The 17,403-nt window shown below is 57.8% G+C and overlaps 1 long non-coding RNA gene and 1 pseudogene across 1 annotated transcript; both read right to left on the bottom strand.

The window, feature by feature from the left end:
- Positions 1-3,643: 3,643 nt before the first annotated feature.
- On the bottom strand, positions 3,644-11,069 carry LOC132075813 (steroid 21-hydroxylase-like; annotated as a pseudogene).
- A 647-nt stretch (positions 11,070-11,716) lies between these two features.
- On the bottom strand, positions 11,717-16,104 carry LOC132075570 (uncharacterized). Its single transcript, XR_009418785.1, has 3 exons — positions 16,007-16,104; positions 14,994-15,094; positions 11,717-11,829 (listed from the first exon to the last, which is right to left on the bottom strand). It is a non-coding gene; the product is annotated as an uncharacterized LOC132075570 (long non-coding RNA).
- Positions 16,105-17,403: the final 1,299 nt, after the last annotated feature.

Raw genomic sequence — 17,403 nt, 5'->3', positions numbered from 1 at the left:
TTCTTGGGGGTTTTTCTGTGATTTTTCTGGGTTTTTTGTGGATCTTCTCCTTGCCCATCTTGTGGTTTTTTTTGGGGGGGTTTTTTTCCTTGCCCATCTTGGGATTTTTTTCCCTTTTTTTTCTGTTTTTTTTTCTGGTTTTTCCTGGGTTTTTTCTGGTCCATGTAGCATTGTTTTTCTGGGATTCTTCTTGCCCATCCTGGGGTTTTTTTCTTGGTTTTCTGTGGGTGTTTTCTGCATTTTTTTCTTGCCCATCTTGGGAGTTTTTTTCTCGGTATTCTCACCCATATTGGGTTTTTTTTCTTGGTTTTTTGGTTCTTTTCTAGCCTATCTTGTGGTATTTTTCTGGGTTTTCACTTGGCCGGGACCAAAAAAAAAAAAACAGCCAGGGTGGAAGGCAGCTGGGGATTTTTTATTCTAAATTTAACAAGGAGTTGCAAAACCTGGAAAGCAAAAGTCACACACACAAGGTTAAATCCAGTCAGCATGCGCTCACACACACAGAGACGAGCAGACAGACACAGCCACGTGCTCTCACACATACTCCTTCCACTTACATGCTCACTGTGGCCCTTACCTGAGATGCTGAAGAAGGTGCTTTGACACATCTTCTGGCTGCCGCTCCTTGAGGTAAATGGCAGATCCTGGGGAAAACAGCAGCCACGAGGACCTGTGAGACAACAGGAAGGGTCAACAGGTGGCTGACAGCTAGGACTTGTCCCCACTCTGGACTGATAAATTTTCTACCCAAAATCCCACGAAAGACAGATGAACAGTAAAGTTGTTATAACTGTTCTACCTAACTGTGACTACGTGCCAGGGCAGGGCAGCTGCGATCATAAGTGGTACAGTGTAAGTACACACAATATAAGCTGATGCATACAGTGCAAGTCCACATAGAGTGTAAGTACACACAATATAAGGCGACATGCTTACATATATGCCAATTTTTAAATCTGTCCCAGGGATTCCCAACCTGCTACTCTCCCATCTCCAGGCCGTGGCCCCCGACTTATCTTTTGGATGATAGGTGATGGGAATCCATGTTGCACCTGCAATGAGTCTGCCTCGGAGGGCCCCATGATCACCTGTTAGCCTCTGGTCAGCTACAATAAAGAAAACCAAAACCAAAGTGTGAGTTCAGAGTTATGTGGGCCTAATCCCAGCAAGGCAGCTACTTGCCCTCTCCTGAGTGTGCCTGGCTCCTTCAGGCTCCAGCTTCATCCTGATTCCAAGGCTGTGGCCTTCATTAGGGGTGGCACCTGGGTTAGAGAAAGGCAAAGTTAAATGGCATTCCTGTGAGTGCAGTGGATCACCTTGTGTGCTTTAAGACATGTGAAAACCTCTGCTAGGCTTCTGAGAAGTCTCTTGGCGGGGGAGGGAGGGGGGGGGGGGAATGTGTCCTCAAATCAACAGCCTTTCTCACCCTGCTGCCTTCAAATCTCCCCCCACCCACAATAACTCCTACCTGGATACCTGCTCACCCTCCCTCTCCTAGTCACAACCCTTAACTCGCCTGAAGCCTCAATCTCAAACATCATCTTTGACACTAGGCAGATCCCTCTTGTGACAACATGATGAATCTGCTGAACAAAGTGTTATACTTGACAGAACTGGGAGCCTCTGGAAGATCTACTCCTCCTAAAAAATAATAAAAAACAAAACAAGAACAACACCAGAACTTGCAAATGCACTTTACCACCCCTAAACACAAAACCCGAAATTGTTAACTTAAATACTCCCTGTATTCCATGCTGTTTTCTTCAGTCTCTTCCAAGCCTCTATTGCTTTAGATGCCCAGAAACACCTGCTGAAAACAAGCTGAGATAAGCTGAAAGAGCCTCCTCAATGAAATGAGAGGAGAGTTCTTACCCCAGCACATCCCAGAGAGGGAATGAAGCTCCTCAGCCAAGGCTGGGGTTAATATACCCCTGATTGTGCTCGCCTCTCGTTCCCATGGCACCCAGGAAAAGGGAGGGGGCGAATCCCACCAAGCCCTCAGAGCAGCTGCAGCTGTTTGGCTTCTCTGGCTCAGATTCAAGGGCAGTAAAGGGCTTGTTATAGAAGAAAACTCTACAGAAAAATAACAGCGCTTTCTTTTTTGCAACAACTACTTGGAGCAGAAGAACAGAAAACTGGTAAAACATAAAACTTTGTGTTAAGGTTACACATCTAGCTAAATTGGGTAATTTGCTGTTAACTTATGTAATTATTCCTTGGTGATTACTAAGTAGTACATCAGTAGTACATGCTGCCTAGCCTGCTCGGGTGCTGCCCCTTGGCAAGAGGGTTCTTCCCTTGGCATTTTCTCAAAGTGATGCTCTACGCCCAGGTTGGCCTAGCAGCTCCCTAGTCCCTGCTGGATGCTTCAACCATAGCTCCCAGAGGGATGCTTGGGATACCCCCGTTAGCCCCTGTGGACTAGCAGCTCCCTGTGCAGGTGTGCCTGGGTAACCCTCTGAAAGCAGCTGGTTGCATGGGGGGCTGCTAGACCTTGGAGCGGGGGAGGAGGTGAAAAAAGGTCATGTGGGGTGTTCCCTTCCCTACACAGCTCTTCGTCTGCCCCTTAAACTATGGGGTGCCAGACTTGCCTTTCCTTCTACCCCAAAACTCATTAAAATTCTAAAAAATCTACCCCAAAAAATACCTTAAAATTCCCTCAAAAGCCCTAAAGATACCCTAACTCATAAAAAGTCCTAAAATTACCCTCAATAGTCCTAAAAAAAAATCCCTAAAAATCCTTCATCTCCTGTCAAATGAGACATGAGGTTAGGAATTAACTTGGGTTAGAAATCAACTTCAGATTTAAGTGGAATATGCTGTTTTGAATTGTTTAAGTTGTTTAGTCTGTTAAATTTGCTGTGTTCAAAAAAGCCTGTAGCTCTCAAAATTGTCTCAAACAAGGTGAAAGGAATGTGAGCTTCCAAGCTAGAGGAAGGTAAGAGGGGCCCCTTGGACCTTGAAATAAGAAGCAAGCCAAAACTGAGGCTGCAGGACACAACTGACAAACAGCGAGCTCTCTGCTCAAGGACTGACATTAACTAATTGTAATGCGATGAATATGCATGAACCTATTGCAAAACTTAATGCATATGCAATAGGCTGGGGGAAAAAGGGGAGTTTGGACTCTCTGATTGCGCGCATGTTCTTTAAGGAGTTATCCTGCATGCATCCGACGCTGAATAAAGATACATACCCACTTCACGACTTTTACTAGTTGTGGAGTTTTTTCCGCAAATCATGCGGACCCTGTGGGAAACCTGAGTTATGTCACCGGGGCGGGGGGAGCGCAGGGGCTGTGGGGATGATGGAGCGGGAGCTGCGGGCGGCACCCGCGGGGCGGGGGGCCCCGGGACCGGTGCGGCACCCTGCAGACTCTTCCCTTGAGGGTCCAATGTTTATTTTGAACATTTACCCTGCAGCTGGATAGCTCAGGTAACAACCCCTCCGTTGCCTTGTACTGCCTTATCTGGCCTACCTCTCCATTTCCTTCCATTATCTTGGCTTCCACTGCCTCCCCTTGCCTTGCCTGGACCCCTTGTCTGCCCCTCCCTTTCCTCGTGTTGCCTTTACCAACCCTCCCTTCTGTTGTCTTGCCTTCTCCTCTGTTGTTTTGCCTTGTTTAACCCTCCCTTGCATAGCGTTTCGTACCCTTCCTTTTTTTGCCTTACCTAACCCACGCTTGCCTTGCCTTGTATTGGTGCCCTCTTGAATTGCCTCTTCCTCCTTTGCCTTTCCTCACCGACCAACCTTTCCGTTCCCTTGCCTTGCCTACCCCTCCTTTGCCGTTGCCCCCATTTCGACACATGACTCGAGGGGCGCGGACGGTCTCGTTCCCTCCCTGCCCCTCCTCGCTGTTCTCTCCCTCGGGTTTTTGCGTCGGGGGAGTGCTCCTGAGTGCCCCCGCTATGTTCGGAGCGGGCACTCCACCCTGCAGCGCCCGCTCCTCCAGGCCCTCGCTCTGGGGACGGCGCTCTACTCCCCTCCCGCCCCCAACAGCTCTAAGCCAATCGGTTGCCAGGCACACCAGGCCTCGGCCAATCAGAGCGCTTCATGCTTTGAGTCGCCTGTTGCCAGTCAGATCAGCAGAACGCAGCGCCCCGCACAAACCCGCCGTATCTCGCAGGGCTGCGAGCCCAACCCGGACCGCAGCCTCTCCGGGGAGGGCTTTGCGGAGCGGGGAAGTGCAAATCAGCCAGACCGCTATCTTCTGATGCTGTCCGAGGGCTGTGGCGGGTGCCGAGAGTGGCCGGTCAGGGTGGGCGCAAGGCTGGGCTTCGGGCGTTCCGGACGTTTAGGGGGTCCCAGGAAGAGCCGGGACTTGTGGGTTCAAAAGCACAAATTTTATTAGGAGGAGATAAATGGGGCCCTCCCACACGGCATTGACTCAGGCATCCGGGAGAGACCCAGCTATCTGGTTTTGAATGGGGGCACGCAGGGGTCAGGTGTCAGGTGAGTTGGGATGGAGTCACGCAGGGTTCAAGCAGAGTCAGATGGGGTTAGGTAGGGTCACAGCTGGGGTCATAGCCGGTGTCAAGGTGAGGCATAGGGTTGGCAGGGGTGAGGCCGATGTCAGGTGGGGTCAGTCAGGGGGTCACGGTCAGCCAGGTTCAGGCAGTGTCACACAGGCTCAGGTGAAGTCAGGTGTATTCAAGAAGGGTCAAAAAAACCTCAGGTGAGTCACAGTGTGTTCAGAAAAGTAATAAAGTGGTCAAGTGGAGTCAGGCCAGGGTCAGGGTAAGCCCGGGGGCTGGCAGGGCACCATACGCAGGCGAAAGGAGGGGCAGCGCAGCACCGTGCCCGGTGAGCCCCTCAGCCCCGGCAGTCCCTCCGGGCCCGGCTCCAGACGGAATTCCCGCAGGATCAGCCCCAGGAACACGAAGAGCTCGGCCCGCGCCAGCCCCTCCCCCGGGCACGATCGCGCCCCGCAGCCGAACGGCAGCAGCGACCGCGAGGGGGCGCCCGGCGCCAGGAACCGCTCTGGGGGGCGGCGGGTCAGCTCCGAGGGGTGCGGGGGGACCCGCAGGATCGGGGGGTTCCGGGGGGGGACCCACAGGCTTGGGGGGAGCAGGCGCCATGGGGGGACCCAGGACTTAGGGGCGGACCTCCACAAGTTTGGAGGGTGCCTGGGGGTTCCCCAGGTTGGACTTCGGGGTTCAGAAGGGAAACATGGGGGTTTGGGGTGACCCAGGGGCTCAGAGGGAGCCTAAGATTTGGGGGAGACCCCAGGATGACAGAGGGGATTCACATGTTTGGGGAGGGTTCAGACACCTGAGGGGGGTCTCAGGGGTTTCGGCAGGGGGGTAGAGGGGAGGAACAGGTTTTGAGGGGGGTACACAGATATATGGGAGAACTAATGGGGATGGTGGGGGGTAACCACAGGTTTGGGGGAGGGGGTGTGGGGTTGGGGTGGTTCAGGCATCGGGGGGGGGGACACATGACACAAAGGTGTTCCCAGGATACCCAGGAATCAGGGAAAACACCATGGCTGGGGGAACCCAGTTTGATGTTTGAGGAAACCCAGGAGTTCAGGGGGGCACTCAGAGTGCAGGCATACCCACATACCGGGCAGGAAGACCTCAGGGTGCTGCCAGATGTCAGGGTCCTGTTGGGCTGCCAGCAGGTTGGGGATCAGGACAGTGCCGGCTGCCACGGGGAGCCCCCCAAGACTGGAAGGGGACAAGGTGCATGGAGATAGACTGCGGTCTGCTGGGGGCTACTGAAAGTTACATGGGCCATACTGAGACCTACTGAGGCTCTCTGGGGGCTCACTGGGTATGACTGGATGTCTGTTTGGGTCTACAGGGTCTATACTGAGATCTGGTAGGTGCTGCTGGGAGTTACTGGGTGTCTGTTGGAGTCTACTGGGGCTCTCTGGGGTCTCCTGGGATCTATTAGGTGCCTACTGGAATTTACTGATGCTATACTGGAATCTACTGGAGCCATACTGACACCTACTAGAATTTATTTGGGGTCTACTGGCACACTGGGTGGGATCTGCTAGCGCCATACTGGGATCTGGTGGAGTCCTACTGGAGCTCTCTGGTATCTACTGGCTATCTGTCGAGGTCTACTGGGGCCATACTGGGGTCTACTGGGCTCACTGGGAACTGCTGGACCCATCGTGAGCTTTTCTGGGGGCTACTGGATGTCTACTGGGGTTTCGTGGGGCTACCTTGGACTTACTGGGATATATTGGGAACTCCTGCTGGGATCTTCTGGGCTCTGCTGGGGCCTACTGAGGCTATTCTGGAATCTTCTAGGATCTACTGAGTGTCTGTTAGGGTCTACTGGGGTCATACCAGAACCTGCTGGGGCAAGTGGAATGTACTGGGGTTATACTGGGGCCTACTGGGACCTAATGAGTCTTACTGGGATTTATTGGGCCCTGTTGAAGCCTACTGGGTCCTACAAGGACTTACCAGACTGTACTGGTCTATTGGAGTCTACTGTGGGCCTACTTCTACTGGGCCCTACTGGTAAATATTCTGCATATTCGGGTCTTACCCGGGCCATGCTGGGACCTGATGGGTCTTAGCGGAACTTGCTGGGGTCTAATGGGCTCTGCTGGGTTCTCCCGGACCCTACTGATGATACCAGGCGGACCCTTCCTGTTCTGTGGTGGTTGCCCCTCACCCAGACTGGCCGGTGGCGGCTCCTCCCTGCCCTGGTACCTGGTGTGGCGCAGGGCGCAGTGGGGCAGCGCCAGGGGCGCAGGGGGTCGCAGCCGCAGGGTCTCGCTGACGGTGGCCTGAAGAAGGGGCAGGCGCCCCATGTCCCCTGGCCCGGGTGGTCCCTGTGCCCCCTGCAGCTCCGCCCGCAGCCGCACCTGCAGCTGCACAGGTGTGCCATGTCTGCCATGGGGCACCAGGGGAGGGGGTGCATCCCAGGGGGCACACAGTGGCAATGGGATGACAGGGTGACTCCCCAGAACCCCAGACCCCCCCAAACTCACCAACCTGCCCCTGGGACCCCAAACCATCCTCAAGCCTGGCCCTCTCCCTTGGCAACCCCCTTGAACTCCCAGATCCTCCCCAGACCTGTCCTGAGACCCAACCCCCACCCCAGATTTGCTCCTCCCTCCTCCTTGGGGACACCCCTGAGCCCCCAGATCTCTCTCTTAGGACCCTCTATCCCTGGACCCTGAGCCACCTCTCCATGGAAACCCCAAACCAAGGAGCCACATAGAGACACAGACACAGCTCTGAAATGTCTGAGAGATCCATGGGGCACCTCAGGGTGGTGCAAGGGCACAGTGTCAGCCATGGGGAGGAGGACGTGGGGGACATGTAGGACACAGGTGGGGATATGGGACCCCCAAGTACACACATGGAGCCCTGGCACTGTACAGGGGACAGAGGGTGCTCCACATCATCTGGGGGCAGAGCAGCAGGAAACCCACGGAGAAGGGAACATGAGGGACATATGGAACACAGGATGTAGGGGGGGACACAGGACCCCTGGGGACACAGAGGACCCCTCCAGGGCTGCATGGAAGACATGGAGGGACATGTGTTTCACCTCGGGGCGGTGCAGCAGGAAGGCCACAGCCCAGCCCAGCGCCGCCGCAGTGGTCTCGGTGCCCCCAATGAACAGGTCCACCAGCGCCATGTGCAGCCGGGGGGGGCTCAGGGGGCCCTCCCGTGCCCCAGGATTACGCCCCAGCAGTGCCCCCAGAACTGAGTCCGGGGGAGGGGAGGGGCACGCCTGGCAAAGGGGTGACACGTGTTGGGGGTTTCTCCTGATCCCCAGCTGCCCCCAAACACGGGAGTCTCTTCCAAACCCCCAAGTCCACCTAAACCCCTGGCCCTCCCCAAGGCCTTACAAGCCTCCCAGACCCCCGGCTCCTCCCATCCCCTTGGGTCCCCCCAAACCTCTGTTTCCCCAAAAATATGTGGGTGCCCCCAAGCCCCTGGGTAGCCCCCAAACTCCTGGTTTCCACCCAGAACCTGAGTCCTTCCAGACCCCCATGTAGTTTCCAAAGCCCTGGGTTTCCCCTGAGGCTCTGTTCCAACTGCACCGCTCCTGACCTCGGGCTGCCTCCCAGCTCCCTGGGCCTCCCCACCTGATGCCGCTGGATCTGGGTCTCCACAAACATGTCACGGTGCTGGACAAGCTGCAGCAGCTTCCGCAGTCCCGGGTTGGGCAGGGCCTGCGCACAGGGACTCCATGGGGACCCCCACCGCCAAGAAACCTTTGACCTCAGAGAGACACCCGCTCCCCCAGAGATGCTGCCTGAGTCTCCTGAGCCCCAGAGATACCCTATGGCCGCTCCCCTGGGCCATACAGACCCCTCCAATGTCCTACAGGCATCCTCAGCACCACAGAGACACTTTACCCCACCTCAGCCCTATACAGCCCCCACAACTGCCCCTCCCAGGCCCAGAGATCCTCAACACCATATAGACCCTGTAACACTCACCCTAGCCCCACACAAACACTATAACCCCTGTCCAGCCCCATTAGTTATAGGGTCCCTTCCCAGTACCACAGACACCACCCAAGCTCTCTATGGACCCTATAAGCTCTCTGTCAGCCCTCCATACCCTTCTCCAGTCCCACACAGATGCTATAACCTCACTCCCAACCCCATATAATCCCACCAGCCCCATATCTCTCCCATGGGCCATATAATCCCCCTGAGACTCACAGCCCTTCCCAGGCCCCCAAGGGCCCATAGTCCCCCTGTAGATCTCCACAATTCCCTTATTGCCCCCATAGGGCTCTATAGCTCTGGGCTCCATAGACCCTCATGCAGCAAAAAGGCCACAGCCCCACAGCCACCCCCAGGAGCTGCCAGGCTCACCCGCAGCAGGGGCAGCAGGTCCAGCACCCGAACACTGCTGTGCCCCCAGACCTGCAGCAGCTCCCCCAGGCAGCGTGAGAAGGCCCGGAGCTCCCCTGGAGGGGGCACCTGGAGGAGAACACACCTGTGTACTGCCCAGTACTCAATTGTCTCTGGATCCCCCAGAACACCCCGAACATCATTTCAGACATTCGGGTCCCCTCAAATTCCTATGTGCCCCCAAACCCCTGCCACCCACACACAAATTGGTCAGTCCCCCCAAACAGCTGGATGTTCCCTCCACAGACTCCTGGGTCCCCCCCAAACCCTGGGCCCCCATAAAAACTGGGGTCCTCCTCCAAACCCCTGTCTCCATCCTGGGCCCCCTGCCAGATCCTCACCAGCTCCCCAAAGAGGAGGCGTGCGATGGTCCTGCAGGTGTGGAAGGTGAACACCTCAAAGGGGTCCAGGGGGGCCTCCCCATACGAACGCAGCTCCTGGGGGAAAGAGAAGGTTAGAGAGAGGCCCAGAGCAAATAAAGGGGGACTCCAAGGCTCGTTTAGGGGGTCGCACAAGAGAAGTGCAGAGCTCTGAGGGAGTTATGGGGACTCACAGGGATAATGCCCTTTTGGGGTGCAGAGGGTGAGGTTTGGGTGGGTAAGTTTTGGGGGACAGTGATGCGGGTGCAGGGTTTGGGGATCAGGTTTGGGATGCAGAGATTGGGGGATGAGTGCAGGGGGTAGGGTTTGGGGGGCAGTTTCCAGATGCAGGGGACATGGTTAAGGTGCATGGGTGGGGTTTGGGTGAAGGGAGTGAGGCTCAAGGTATCAGTTTTGGGGTGCATTGGCCAGGGTTTTGCTGGTCAATATTGTGTGGGGATCTGTTTTGCAATGCTGGGAGGATCAGTTTTGGGGGTGTCGGGGTTGCAGAAGGATCATTTTGGGCAGGAGTCGGTTTCAGGGTCTCACCTCACACAACTCCCGGCCCTGCAGCCAAAGGAGGGGCCCGAGACGCCCCCCAGCCCATGCCAGTGCCCCCCGAACTGCTCCCCGCTGCCGCCGCCAGCCAGGGCAGGGATCTCCCAGTGCCAGGTCCCGGCCCCCCGTGACACCAGCGACCCTGGGGTTGGGCAGGAGCAGTAAGGGACCCCCAGAAACCCCCCAGCCCCTATAGGGACCCACCTCCAATACACCAGGGGTGTGCTACAGGGCCCCACTACCTCATAAAGCCTCCTTCAACCCCATAGCCGCTTCCTCCATGGGACCCTCCTAATGCCACCCTGGAGGCTGAAGGGTGTGTCTGGTGGGGCAGAGACCTCTAGAAACTGCCCTAGCCCCTACAGACAACCCACCCCTCCAGAACTGCCCCCCCCCCCAGTACCCATGTCCCCAACTCCATTGGGACCCCCTCCCAATCCCGTAACAACCCCTTCAATCTCATAGGGACGCCCTCAAACCCCATAAGGACTTGCCATCCCACAGGGCCCCCCCAAACCCTTAGAGACCCTTCCCGAGCCCCACAGAGAACCCCAGAAACCACACAGTGACTCCCTTCAAATCCCCCGAAGGGCTTCACTACACACAGGATACTCCCCAAACCCCACAGGAACCCCTCCAACCGCCCCCCACCCCGCCGCCATACCCAGATAGCTGTGGGGGCGCCCCAGCCAGTCCCCCCAGTGCCGGACCAGCGCCTCGCGGATGGTCGCCACCGAGCTCGGCACCAGCACCTCTGCAGGGAAGAGGAGGGGCTGGGGGTACTCCAAAACTGGGGGAGATCCCAAACCAAGTGGGGAGTCCTGGCGTGGGATTTTGGGGAGAGCATCGGGGGATTAGGGCCCCAAGAAAGGTTTGGGGGGGTTTGAGGAGAGGTCCCCACCGCAGGGGGAAAGGGCAGAGTTGGGGGCTCGGAGAGTCCCTGGGGAGCAGGGATGGGGGTTTGGGGGGCTGTGGGGTCCCGGGCGGTTGGGTTGGTGTCGGGTTCGGGGGTCCCGGGCGGCTGGGGTGGGGTCGGGTTCGGGGGTCCCGGGCAGCTCGGTCAGGGTCGGGTTCGGGGGTTCCGGGCAAGTTCGGCTGGGGTCGGGGATCCCGCACTCACCGCGGCCCGCCGCGCGCAGGCGCAGCACGGGCCCGTGCCGCCGCGTCAGGCGGCTCAGGTGCAGCGCCCCCTGTGGGTGCAGCAGGTGCAGCACGCCCCAGCGCGGGCCGCGCCCATCGCCACGCCGCGACAGTCGCGACAGCAGCGACAGCGACAGCAGGCCCAGCAGCAGCGCCGCAGCCGCCATGGCCCGCGGGGTGGGGGGGCGGACCGGAGAGCCCTTATATTGGGGAACCCCACAACCACGCCCCATGCAGCCCCACCCCCTAAGTCCTGCCCCTCTCAGGTGGCGCACACGCACCCTACTACGACAACCCGCCACCGCCAGCATAAAAGTGGACCCTGGGCCCAGCCCCATAAAGAGCGCCCCTTAAAACCCCACCCCTCGAGGCTCGGGCCTCACACGGGAGGCTTAAAGCCCCGTCTCACGTCAAGCCCTGCCCCGCACCGGCCGCTCTGCCTTTGTAAAGGGGAGCCCTACACCCCTGCCCTGGAGGCAGCCCCCCATCCTCTATAAAACAGACCCGAAGTCCCTGCCCCGGGATCCCTGACTCCTGATGCATTGATTCCTCCATAAAGCAAACCTCTAATCCCTAACCCCCCAAAATGACCCCACCACTATAAAAGTGCCCCCTCAAGCCCTGCCCCTCCAAACACCACCTTATTAAGGGGACATTTTAAGCTTCACCCTCCTCCTCACCTCCCCAAATATCCCCTATCCCAATTCCCACAGCCCTCGTGGAGGTGCTCCCACCCCCCCCCCCCTTAAGTCCCTGCACCCAGAGCCTCCTTCACAGGTGCCTGCCCCCAATTTCCCTCACTCTAGCAGCAGCATTTGAGGATCAGAGACATTTATTGGGGTCCAGCAGAAGTGAGGGAGGTCTCCAATAGAGTGTGAGTCCTAGGGATGTCCCCTTGGGGGATGATGTCCCTCCAGTTCCCGGGTCCTGGAATGATTACAGGTGGGGACTCACAATAATCTGAGAAGTGCTGAAGTCAGGAAGGGGACCCCCACCCGGGGATGTGTTGCCCGGGGAGTTTGTGGGGTGCTATGGTGGGGGCCCTCAGGAGGGGTATTGAGAAGGGAGTTCCAGGTGGGGGATGTCTCAATGTGGGGATCTCTCAGGGACCCCCCAATAGGATTAGGGATGTGAAAGTGTCAGGAGGGGGGCTCCTGTGGGTGGGTGCCAGGGATTGGGCCATGGTGTAGGGATCCCGGGGGTGCCCCCCATCAGACGCTCCCCCTCTGGGGCCCTTGCAGGTGTTGGGCCAGCTGCAGGTCCTTGGGGAGCAAGAGGATGCAGTGGGCAGTGAGAACAGTTATGAATCCTCCATCACCTGCACTGAAGCCCCTCAGCATCCCCTGACCCCTTGGCAGCATCTCCCAGGGGCAGAAACCCCCTAAACACACTCTCAGGGCACAGGGTCCTTTCAAATCCAGCCACTGGCAGCTCAAACACCCTGTACCCCTCAAAGTGGGTAGTGGGCCCCAGTATCAAGTGACCCTCTCCCCATACCCTGACAGACCTCCCCCTGGGGGAAGGGGCCCCCACATAGCACTTCCCACAGCCCTCCATCCATGGAGGCCACAGACCCCCCGCCACTACAAACCTGTCAGCCCCATGGGCTCTCCCTGAGCCCCAACAACGTCCCCTTAGCACCCACAGATATCCTCCTAGACCTCCCTAAGCCCCCAGAGCCACCCCCAGGATCTGCCACAGCCCCTCTGGACACCCCCACCCCCTGAGTACCCATAGCTCCCTTCCAACTGCCCACAGAACCCTCCCAGCCCCCCCCCCCCCCCACCCCAAACCCCCACAGGAGGGTTCCCCTTGGACCATCTTTGGTCCCCCTGCAGCACCAGCTGACACAGGTGGACACGGGGAATGTTGGGGGACATAGGAGGACATGGGGGACGTGGTGACACGAGGGGGATATGGGGGACATGGGGACATCGGGGTCATGGAAGGCACAGGAGTCGGAATGATGTGGGTGGGCGTAGGGGACATGGAGGGGGGCTGTGGGAGACATCAGAACATGGGAAGACAGGATGGGGACATCCTGATCTGGGGCCATATCACCCTGGGGAGACCTTGGGGACACCCCAGGAAGGGGGACAAGGGGGTGACATCCTGGGGAGATCCTGAGCGTGGGGACTTGGAGGGCACCCCCCTGGCAACATCCACTGTGGGGAAAGGGGACACAAAGCCTAGGGGCATGGAGACAGTGCTCTAGGGACCCCCAAATGGGACAGGGCGCCAGTGCCACCACAGGGGAAGGGGCACAGGGGACATGCATCCCCTGGGGGATGGGTGGACGCAAGGACATCAGGAGGCACACAAGGACACTGCAGGAGGACAAGGCCATGTGCTGGGGGGAAGGCAAGGACGTGGTGGGGCTGGAACAGTGTGGAGGGGGGGCTTTGTGTAGGGGTGGTCCCAGGGGCCTCCAGGGAGTCTTTAGGGGGGCCCAGGGTGGATTTGGGTGGTCCCAGGGGCTTCTCAGCAGATGTTTGCACATCGCAGGGTGGATTTGGGGGATCCAGAAGGTGGTGAGGGACCCCAGGGGAGATCCTGGGGTGGATTTGGGGGCATCTAATGGGGGTTGGAGGGTCCTGGGAGGGGGTGAGGTTCCCAGGCACTCTGGGGTGTATGAGGGTGGGTTTAGGGGGTCTGGAGGGGGTTTGAGGGTTCCAGAGAGTGTTTGTGGGGATTCTGAAGGTGGAATTTGGTGTTCCAGGGTAGACTGGTGGAAGGGCAGTCTGGAGGGTCCCAGTTGGTGTTTGGGGGATTCCTGGGAGGGAGGGAGAGGTTTTCAGGTTACATTTGGGGGCTGCCAGAGGGTCCCAGGGAGTAGAGAGTGTCTGGGGGGGGGGGAGGGGGTGTCTCGTGGTGAATTTGAGGGATCAGGATGTTCTTGAGTGGATTTGGAGTGTCCCAGGGGTTGTTTGTGAGGATCCCAGGGTTGATTTGGGGGGTGCAGGGTGGATTTTGGGTGTCTAGGGCAGGGTGGATTTTGGGTGTCCCATTCTGCGATTAGTCCTCAGATCCACAGTGAGTATCCCTTGTAGGAGTGACTCTTTCTGCAGCACTGCAGCCCCCACCCCGGCCCCAGTGATTTCAGCTCCAGTCCCACAAGCTTTATTTTACTGCCAGCTCTCTTCTTGCAGCTCCAGCTCTGTGTTTTTCCAGCTTCAAATGCCAGCATCTGGCTCTCGGCTCCAGCTTGGAAACAATTCAGCTCCCGCACCAGCCTCCGAAAGCCCACCCCACCACCCATATGCTAGCCCTGCAGTGATTTTAGCCCCCAGCGAGCAGTCCCCAGTCACTTTGCCACCCCCTGCATAAGTTCTCCTGGATGCCCACAGCCCCGTTCACAGGTCTAGTGCCTTTGCCATTTTCATTCACGTTGCCAGCCCCGCAGTCCACTTCCCAGCCCCACAGTGCGCCCCAAGAGGTGCCATCACAGGCACAGGCAATATTCTGCCATCGACGGGGTTTTCAGGCGCAAGCTTGCAGCCTCCCTTTCGCCACCCCACACATCCGGATCTACTATTAGCGGCAATACCCAGCCCCTGCACCCATGTCACAGGCCTACAGTGATCTCGGCGCAAGAACGCTACAGTCTCGGGTACCAGCCCTAAGGTTGCTGCGATGTGTTAAGCCGCAATTCCAGTCGCACAATGACAAGACCAGGCCCAGTGATCTCAGCCCTTTTAGCTCTTTCCCCACAAGCTTTATTTTACTGCCAGCTCTCTTCTTCCAGCTCTGTGTCCCATTCTGCGATTAGTCCTCAGATCCACAGTGAGTATCCCTTGTAGCAGTGACTCTTTCTGCAGCACTGCAGTCCCCACCCCGGCCCCAGTGATTTCAGCTCCAGTCCCACAAGCTTTATTTAACTGCCAGCTCTTCTTTTACACTTTCTGCTCTAAATCTTCACAGTAGTGCCACACAATACTACTTGTGCTTCTCAGGACAGGATCTTTCTTTTAGCTCTCATTCTTGAGCTCTGATCACAGTTCTTACAGCAATTTCAATTCCAACCATGCAGTTCACCTTCCCGCTCCACAATCCCTATCCCAGCCCCACGGGGGTTTTACACCAAACCCTACCATATTTCTGTCTCCTCCAGGTCTGCTGCCTCAGCTCCAGCTCCTCAGCTTCCTACTGGCTGCAGCTAAAAGCTGCTCATGCTTCTCACTGCACCTTGGGGCTGTTGATAAGGCCACAAATCAGTTACTGCCATCATTACAATTTCAGTATCTCTAGAAGCTGTCCCATCCACCCACCCAGCCCTAAGTGGCAACCCTAAGTGGCATCCCAACTCTGGGGACACTGGAGGCCTGAAGCTCAACATCCACCCTCCCCATCACCCTGGCTCTCAGCCCAGCACCTGCACAAAGGCCCCCTCACCTCCCCTCAGGCAGCTCCAGGGGCTGGCAATAGCCACTGGACTCCTGCCCCCCCCATCCCAAAAGGCACTCTTGGGCTGGTTCTTGGGCCCTAGAACCCTCTGAGCCCTCACACCCTCAGCCCCTTGTTGGTACCACAGGGCAGGGGCTGGGATCCCCCAGGCATAACCTGCAGGCCCTGTGCTGCAGCTCCATGCCTTCCTCCCATGGCATTTATCTAGCCTCAGCATTTCCACCACTCCACATTGTTTTGGGCCTGGCTCATGCCAAAATCATTATTCCACACCCTGGGGTTTTATGTCCCCACTGCTCTCACAACTGGTGCTTCAGCCCCAGTCCCACAACCCTTACCGAATTAACATGAGATATCTAGTAAAGAAAACAAATCAAACAAAAAAGATGTATTAAAACAGGCAATAATAAAACAACACAATTAAGAAAAAAAACACTACAAGTAAAAACAAAATAAAGTAATAAAAATACAAAAAGCAAGCTTTATTCCTCGTATTCTGAACATTTCTTTAAATCCAGAAAACGCAAAACGGCTACTTTCAGCCCCCAGAGACAGCAGGCAGTGCCCCCCCCCCCCCCCCGCACCGCGCCACTCCAGGCCCCACACCAGCCGCCGGCTACCCGAGCCACGCAGGGCGCGGCAGAAAGAACTGGACACGGCCGGCCCCAGATACGGCCGCAGGCGTCGCGTCCGTGCTCACCAGCGCTCCCCGGATCAGCTGCCGCGGGGGTCCCGTCCTGGCGCAGCGCCGCTCCTCGGACCGCGCATCCGCAGCTCCCGTCGCTCCCAGCTTCACCGCCGAACTGACGCCATCACGCCCCAACGCCCGCTATTTATGCCCCACGGGCGGACAGCCAGCCAATCACAACCCGAGGCAGCGCCTGCCGGCTCCACCAATCCCAGCCCGCCCATTCCCGCCGCGCTCCGCTCCGCGACTCCCCGCGGTCCCCTCAAGCGCTGCTCCCGCCACCGCCATTGCTGTGGCCGCGTCCGCCCGCTGCCCGCCGCCTGCCCGCTTCCCTGGACCAGAACCTGATCCCGACCAGGACCTGAACTGGAAGCTCCCGGCCGCCCTTCCCGTCCGCAACAGCGCCTGCCGAGGCAGCGGCAGCGGGGACGATGCTCCGCCGGCTCCCAAAGCGGCGGTGGCGGGAGCGGCGCCTCAGACGTACGGGCGAGCGGGGCCACTCTGAGGCGGCGAGCCGCGACTGAGCGGGCTGAGATCGGCGAGACCGCTTCCGGTTTGAAAGGGCGGCTGTGATTGGACAGGGCGGACGGAGAAAGGCGGGCCGTGATTGGCAGGCTTAGGAGCCGTCAGGCTGAGGCCCGTGGGAGCGTGGGGCGGAGCTCGGGCTGCCCGAAGGGCTCGCAGGCGGCGGCGGCGGCGGCGGCGGCGGCGCTCGCCAAACCCCCGTCCCCTTCTCCGGCCTTCTCTCGTGCCCAGGTCCCGGCGAAAAGACCCCCGCAGAGCCCCTACCGGAGCGCCCCATCGGCACTCGGGGCAGGAGGCGGAGAGGAGTGTAGCCCGGGAGGGGTTCCGGGTCGTCTTTGCGGCAGCAGGGCGGACTAGGGAGCGGCGGCGATTTGGTGAGGAGAGGGCTCGGGAGCGGGGAGGGCGTGCAGCGCCCGCTGCGGGCTCTGGGTGCCTCTTCTACCGCAGTGCTTCCGCTTCTGCGGGGACTTGGCCTGCCCCGACTGGCCGAGATCAGCACCCTGGCCAAAGTTAAGTGCCCGCGTCCCCCTGCCCGCCCTCCGCCTGCTGCGGGCCCGCTGCTCACCCTCGTCGTCGGATGTTATAGATGATAAAACAATATTGGCTTTCACATTCATAGATTAGCTTTTTGCATTACAAGTATTTTGATATGGTAAAACTTATACTTACTTTTAACTGCTTTGTATAGTGTAATATGCCAGTTTATGTATGCACTGTATATTTCATATGAATAGTAGCCTGATAAATATATCGTAGGCTTTAGCAAAATGTTGAAATAGAAACTAAAGTACTTCTATGTAACTAACTCAGAAAATGGTGTAAAGCAATTATTCTGTTTCTTATAACTGCAGACTGCCCCTACCAAGTGATAATAGTGACAAAAA

This window comes from Ammospiza nelsoni, chromosome 7 (assembly GCF_027579445.1).
Source record: "Ammospiza nelsoni isolate bAmmNel1 chromosome 7, bAmmNel1.pri, whole genome shotgun sequence".
Taxonomy (NCBI): domain Eukaryota; kingdom Metazoa; phylum Chordata; class Aves; order Passeriformes; family Passerellidae; genus Ammospiza; species Ammospiza nelsoni.
The sequence above is the reverse complement of the archived record's forward strand: the minus strand, read 5'-3'. Positions and strand labels throughout refer to the sequence as shown.